Genomic DNA, 7,084 nt, shown 5'->3' on the forward strand with positions numbered 1-7,084 from the left:
CGAGATGGTTTTAAGTTGGTTTTCAAATCCAATAAAGTTGTAATTTCTAAGTGTGGACAATTTGTTGGAAAAGGCTATGAGTGCGGAGGCTTGTTCCGCCTATCTTTGTCAGATATTTGCACTAAATTTATTAATAATGTTTGCCACAATAATGAGTCTGATATTTGGCATTCACGACTCTGTCATATTAACTTTGGTTGCATGACGCGGTTAGCCAATATGAATTTAATTCCGAAAATCTCTACTGTCAAAGGCTCCAAGTGCCAAGTATGTGTGCAAGCTAAGCAACCTCGCAAGTCCCATAAGACTGCAGAGGCAAGAGACTTGGCGCCACTTGAGATTATACATTCTGATCTTTGTGAGATGAATGGCGTGTTGACAAAAGGTGGAAAGAGATACTTCATGACGTTGATTGATGACTCCACTAGATATTGTTATGTGTATCTTCTGAAATCAAAAGATGAGGCTTTGACTTTCTTTAAAAACTATAAAGCTGAGGCAGAGAACCAACTTGATCGAAAAATTAAACGGCTTAGGTCCGATCGTGGTGGAGAGTATTTTTCCAATGAATTTGATCTGTTTTGTGTGGAACATGGTATAATCCATGAGAGGACGCCTCCCTACTCACCCCAGTCAAATGGGGTAGCCGAAAGAAAGAACCGAACTCTAACTGATATGGTTAACACCATGTTAGACACTTCGGGTCTATCCAAGGAATGGTGGGGGGAGGCGCTAATGATTGCGTGTCATGTCCTAAACCGAGTACCCACAAAGCATAAGACCATGACTCCATTTGAGGAATGGGAAAGGAAAAGGTTGAAATTCTCTTACCTACATACTTGGGGTTGTTTGGCGAAAGTCAATATACCAATTCCCAAGAAGCGCAAGCTTGGACCAAAAACCGTGGATTGTGTTCTTGTGGGCTATGCTTCTCATAGCATCGGCTATAGATTTTTGATAATAAAATCTGAGGTATCCGACATGCATGTTGGTACGATTATGGAATCAAATGATGCAACTTTCTTTGAGGACATATTTCCTATGAAGGATATGTCGAGTTCATCAAATCAGGAGATACCTACTCCATCTAGTGAGGAATTCACTGTAATTCCTGAACCCACCATTGCGATGGAACACATTGAGAATCCTGTTGAGGGTAACAATGGAAATCCTGTGAGGAGTAAGAGATAGAGGACTGCAAAGTCTTTTGGTGATGATTTCATTGTGTACCTCGTGGATGACACACCCAAGACTATTTCAGAAGCCCATGCATCTCCTGATGCTGACTACTGGAAGGAAGCTGTACGTAGAGAGATGGATTCCATCTTTGCTAACGGTACCTGGGAGATCACTGACTGTCCTTATGGGTGCAAACCTGTAGGATGTAAGTGGGTGTTCAAGAAGAAGCTTAGACCTGATGGTACGATTGAAAAGTACAAGGCACGACTTGTGGCCAAGGGTTATACCTAGAAAGAAGGTGAAGACTTCTTTGATACTTACTCACCCGTGGCTAGACTGACCACAATTCGGGTGCTACTATCACTGGCTGCCTCACATGGTCTTCTCGTTCATCAAATGGACGTTAAGACGGCTTTCCTCAATGGAGAGTTGAAGGAGGAAATTTACATGGATCAGCCAGATGGTTTTGTAGTACCTGGTCAGGAAGGAAAGGTGTGCAAGTTATTAAAGTCTTTATATGGCCTTAAACAAGCTCCTAAGGAGTGGCATGAGAAGTTCGAAAGAACATTAACTGCTGCCGGCTTTGTAGTAAACGATGGTGACAAGTGCGTGTACTATCGCTATGGTGGGGGCGAAGGAGTTATTCTTTGTCTGTATGTCGATGACATATTGATCTTTGGAACCAAACTTGATTTAATCAAGGAGGTTAAGGATTTCTTATCTCGCTGTTTTGAGATGAAGGATCTAGGAGTAGCTGATGTTATCTTAAACATCAAGCTGTTGAGAGATGAGAATGGTGGGATCACACTGCTTCAGTCTCATTATGTGGAAAAGTTCTTGAGTCGTTTTGGGTATAGCGACTGCACGCCTTCTCCAACTCCATATGATGCTAGTGTGTTGCTTCAAAAGAATCGACAGATTGCTAGAGATCAACTGAGGTATTCTCAGATTATTGGCTCGCTTATGTATTTGGCGAGTGCCACGAGGCCTGACATCTCTTTTGTTGTGAGCAAGCTGAGTCGGTTTGTGTCAAAACCGGGAGATGATCATTGGCATGCGCTTGAGAGAGTTATGCGCTATTTGAAAGGCACCGCGAGCTATGGGATTCACTACACCGGGTATCCAAGGGTACTGGAGGGTTATAGTGACTCAAACTGGATATCTGATGCTGATGAGATTAAGGCCACAAGTGGTTATGTTTTTACACTTGGTGGTGGCGCTGTTTCCTGGAAGTCTTACAAGCAGACCATCTTAACGAGGTCAATTATGGAAGCAGAACTCACAGCATTAGACACTGCCACTGTTGAAGCAGAGTGGCTTTGTGAACTCTTGATGGACTTACCTATGGTTGAAAAACCAATACCCCCTATCCTGATGAACTGTGATAATCAAACTGTGATCATCAAGATAAACAGTTCTAAGGACAATATGAAGTCCTCAAGACATGTGAAGAGGAGACTAAAATCTGTCAGAAAATTGAGGAACTCCGGAGTTATTACGTTGGATTATATCCAAACGTCAAAAAACTTGGCAGATCCCTTCACAAAGGGTCTATCACGTAATGTGATAGATAATGCATCGATGGAGATGGGTTTGAGACCCACCGCATGAGTTGTCCATAGTGGTAACCCACTCTATGTGATCAGAAATCCCGTGAAGTAGAAGTGGGAGACAAGCTGTTGGTCAGCTGGGAGGAGAGTATCCCTATATTAATTATCCCACTCCGTGAAGATGCAATACTCTCCTGATCTGCATGGCAGGTTGATACTTATCTTAATGTGTTCCAAGTGGCTTATTCGGGTAAGCAGAGATGTTGTCCTGCAGAACATCTTCTGAGGAACACACCTATATGAATTTGACTGTTAACGTTGCAGTCTGTGAGAATTGGGTGTTCTCTAATAAATTCATGAAAGGCCCTGGAGTATGACGTATACACTCCACCTGCGGGGAAGCCTTGCGGCAGCCCAGTATCGGTCAAGAATTTGTGTGAAACTAGTTTCACAGAAAACTTGTAGTTCAAGGCATAGTCCACTATTCAAGTTGTGATCTAGTGTAGTATAAATTTCTAAGTGGAAGTTCAACTTCACAGTCTCCACTAAGCACCGATATATAAAACAATGTTTTGGAACTAAACGATGAGATGTGCCAATGAGACTTTGTGGGGGATTGTTGGAATCTTGCTAGTAGGCCTTTGGCCCAAAGCCCAACTAAAATTCTGAAATTCTCTTGGGCCATTCATGCACACAATGTTTTAGAGCTATGCACGCTGTCTATATTTTTGCTGCATGGGAAAATTAATGAGTCATTAATTAATAATTAACGGACGCGTTAATTACTGAACCGTTTTCGATTCTTTTGGATAGTGATGACTCGGACGTGGGGTTTACTCCCACGACCTACCCGGCCCGCACTATATAGTCAGGGGACATCTACCCTAGCCGCCGCCGCTTCGTATGGTTTCTCACCACCGTTCCAGATCATTCCGCCGCCAAGCAAGTATTCTCCATCTCTCCTTCCGGCGTGCACCGCGAGAAGGGACAGCAGGCCTCCAGAACCCCGCCTCTCGTGATCCTGTACGGGAGAGGGGCGATCAGGTTTTTGGGGAGCGCACTCGCGCGACTGCTGGCAGCGACGACTTCGCGAACGACGACTTCTTCCTCGACCTCGGCAACCTCATCCTCGATGACATGGGCGACAACGTCAACGCTGGCGGTGCTGCACCCGCTGCACCGTATGTGATTCTATCCTTCCTGTTCGAGATCGTGGTAGAATTCATGTTTCTAGTATGTGCCCTAGATGTGATATGTTCATCTGCTATGCTAGTTCGCATGATTAGTTTAATCTCTGCTGCTGTGGTCATGATTTATCTTCTGTTTATTCGCATTAAATCTCGTAGTAATTTGCTCATATTTCCAATAGTTTTCTCATTCATTAGATCAAGGACGTCACGTGTGCTTGGGCCAACCTCATGATTCTTTTTTTTAACACGGTACAGACACAAACACTCATATATATGCATATACAATCATCCCTATAAATGCATGCACGCACACCCTACTACTATGAGCACCTTCGAAAGACTGAGCTGACATATTATCTTGAGATTGACGGAGTCGCCACAGACGCATTCGTACTCGACGAGAACGTTGCCTCCCACTAATGCACATCGCTGGAAACCCTGAAATAAATCCAAGAAAATGCGAGTATCAATGTCAAGTATAAGACTTGAACCCTGATGCGCTGGGAATACAACTGTCCTTCTAACCATCCACCACAAGTTGGTTCGCCTCATGATTCTTTATGCATAGTTTAAAAAACCAGACCAGATCGTCGGTCGAACAAAAAAAAACCAGAACCGGTGCTCACACCGGTTTTTAAGCACAAAAGGCCGACTGCAACTAGACCGGGTGATTTTTTTTGTGAAACCGGCTAATAAACCGGGCGGTCGAACCTGTGTAGAGAGAAACTTAGAAAAATATTTCCACAAGTAGTGGGATTTGACATAAGTCATGGGCATTTGCCTATCCTAGGGCAGATAACCACCTCACCAACACTTATGTGTTGTCTAATAGAGTAAACCGTTGCTACTTGACCCTAATTAGCATATATTATTACTCAAAATATATATTTTTGATTGTAAAAAACCAGCAATCGAGCCGGTGAACCAGCGGTCGGACCAGTAAAAACCCGAACCGAAGGCCTAACCGGTTCGATCACCGGTTCGGTTTTTTAAACTATGTCTTTATGTATCCCAAACTATGTTAACTTTCAGTAATAACAAAGCTTTCACACTTCTGGAAAAAAATTATAATGCTAAAATTCATCTGAAAAAAATATAATGCTAAGATTCTAAAAAAATAAAAAATCCAGTATCTTGTTTCCGTGAACACCAGATGCTTGACTACTATGGCCACACATTCTGCACATGCTGCAGAAGGATAAAGATGTGAAATGGAAACAGCGCTGAAACAATCGTTCAGTTTGTGACCACAGTTTAGTACACCTGGTCAGATCCATCTTGACGTGGCCTTGTCGCGGCCATGGCATCGGCCGTGTACCAACAAAGCAGCTGCATTTTGAGGTTACAGTTGGTTCGTTGTAATGTCAGGTCTGATTGCCAAGTGATGACACAGATGCCGCCACTAATCCGCATGACCTCTCAGTCACTAGTGTCTAATGGAGTGAAGTGAGTAAGGCTAACGTTTAATTGCATTCGTCAGGACTCCGTGGCCCAATGGATAAGGCGCTGGTCTACGAAACCAGAGATTCTGGGTTCGATCCCCAGCGGAGTCGTTCTCTTTTTTCAAGAGCTAATTTTGGGTTAAAAGAAGAAATGGTTCTCTCTCAACTTTTTGCCTTCTCACTCTCAAATGAAAAGTTTGGTTAAGTTAGGTGCACCGAAGTAGCTTTGCCTTATCAAATATGTAGATTATGAGAATTGCACGATATGTTGATTGGGGTGCTGGTGCACGCATATATAATACAAGGAAGGTCTCTACCTCAACTATACAAATTACATACTCAACATTCCCCGTAGTCGAAGCGTCGTCGGAGACACAGAGACTGGACCGAAACTCCTCGAAGACGGGAGTAGGCAATCCCTTAGTCATCACATCAGCAAACTGTTGCGTCATCGGCACGTGGAGACCCGAACACGGCCAAGGGCAACCTGCTCGCGCACGAAGTGAATATCGAGCTCAATTTTTTGGTTAAGTTAGGTGCACCGAAGTAGCTTTGCCTTATCAAATATGTAGATTATGAGAATTGCACGATATGTTGATTGGGGTGCTGGTGCACGCATATATAATACAAGGAAGGTCTCTACCTCAACTATACAAATTACATACTCAACATTCCCCGTAGTCGAAGCGTCGCCGGAGACACAGAGACTGGATCGAAACTCCTCGAAGACGGGAGTAGGCAATCCCTTAGTCGTTCTCTTTTTTCAAGAGCTAATTTTGGGTTAAAAGAAGAAATGGTTCTCTCTCAACTTTTTGCCTTCTCACTCTCAGATGAAAAGTTTGGTTAAGTTAGGTGCACCGAAGTAGCTTTGCCTTATCAAATATGTAGATTATGAGAATTGCACGATATGTTGATTGGGGTGCTGGTGCACGCATATATAATACAAGGAAGGTCTCTACCTCAACTATACAAATTACATACTCAACATCCCCCGTAGTCGAAGCGTCGCCGGAGACACAGAGACTGGACCGAAACTCCTCGAAGACGGGAGTAGGCAATCCCTTAGTCATCACATCAGCAAACTGTTGCGTCATCGGCACGTGGAGACCCGAACACGGCCAAGGGCAACCTGCTCGCGCACGAAGTGAATATCGAGCTCAATTTTTTGGTTAAGTTAGGTGCACCGAAGTAGCTTTGCCTTATCAAATATGTAGATTATGAGAATTGCACGATATGTTGATTGGGGTGCTGGTGCACGCATATATAATACAAGGAAGGTCTCTACCTCAACTATACAAGACTAGGAGGTGGGCCACAACTCCAATACACGTGCAATACAAATTACATACTCAACATCCCCCGCAGTCGAAGCGTCGCCGGAGACACAGAGACTGGACCGGAACTCCTCGAAGACGGGAGTAGGCAATCCCTTAGTCATCACATCAGCAAACTGTTGCGTCGTCGGCACGTGGAGAACCCGAACATGGCCAAGGGCAACCTACTCGCGCACGAAGTGAATATCGAGCTCAATATGCTTCGTTCGTCGATGGTGCACCGGGTTGGGAGAGGTAGACCACGCTGACGTTATCACAGTAGATAAGAGTAGCCTTGTGAACATCACAAAGCAACTCTTGGAGCAGCTGACGTATCCAAGAGCACTCGGCCACGGCGTTGGCCATGACGCGATACTCTGCCTCGGCGCTGGAGCGAGAGACCGTGGGCT

General features: G+C 44.3%; 1 non-coding gene across 1 annotated transcript; it reads left to right on the forward strand.

Annotated features, from left to right (window-relative positions):
• The first annotated feature begins 5,399 nt into the window (after positions 1–5,399).
• Positions 5,400–5,472, forward strand: TRNAR-ACG. The gene has a single exon. It is a non-coding gene; the product is annotated as a tRNA-Arg (tRNA).
• The last annotated feature ends 1,612 nt before the right edge of the window (positions 5,473–7,084 follow it).

The sequence above is a fragment of the Triticum urartu genome, chromosome 6 (genome assembly GCF_003073215.2).
Source record: "Triticum urartu cultivar G1812 chromosome 6, Tu2.1, whole genome shotgun sequence".
Taxonomy (NCBI): Eukaryota; Viridiplantae; Streptophyta; class Magnoliopsida; order Poales; family Poaceae; genus Triticum; species Triticum urartu.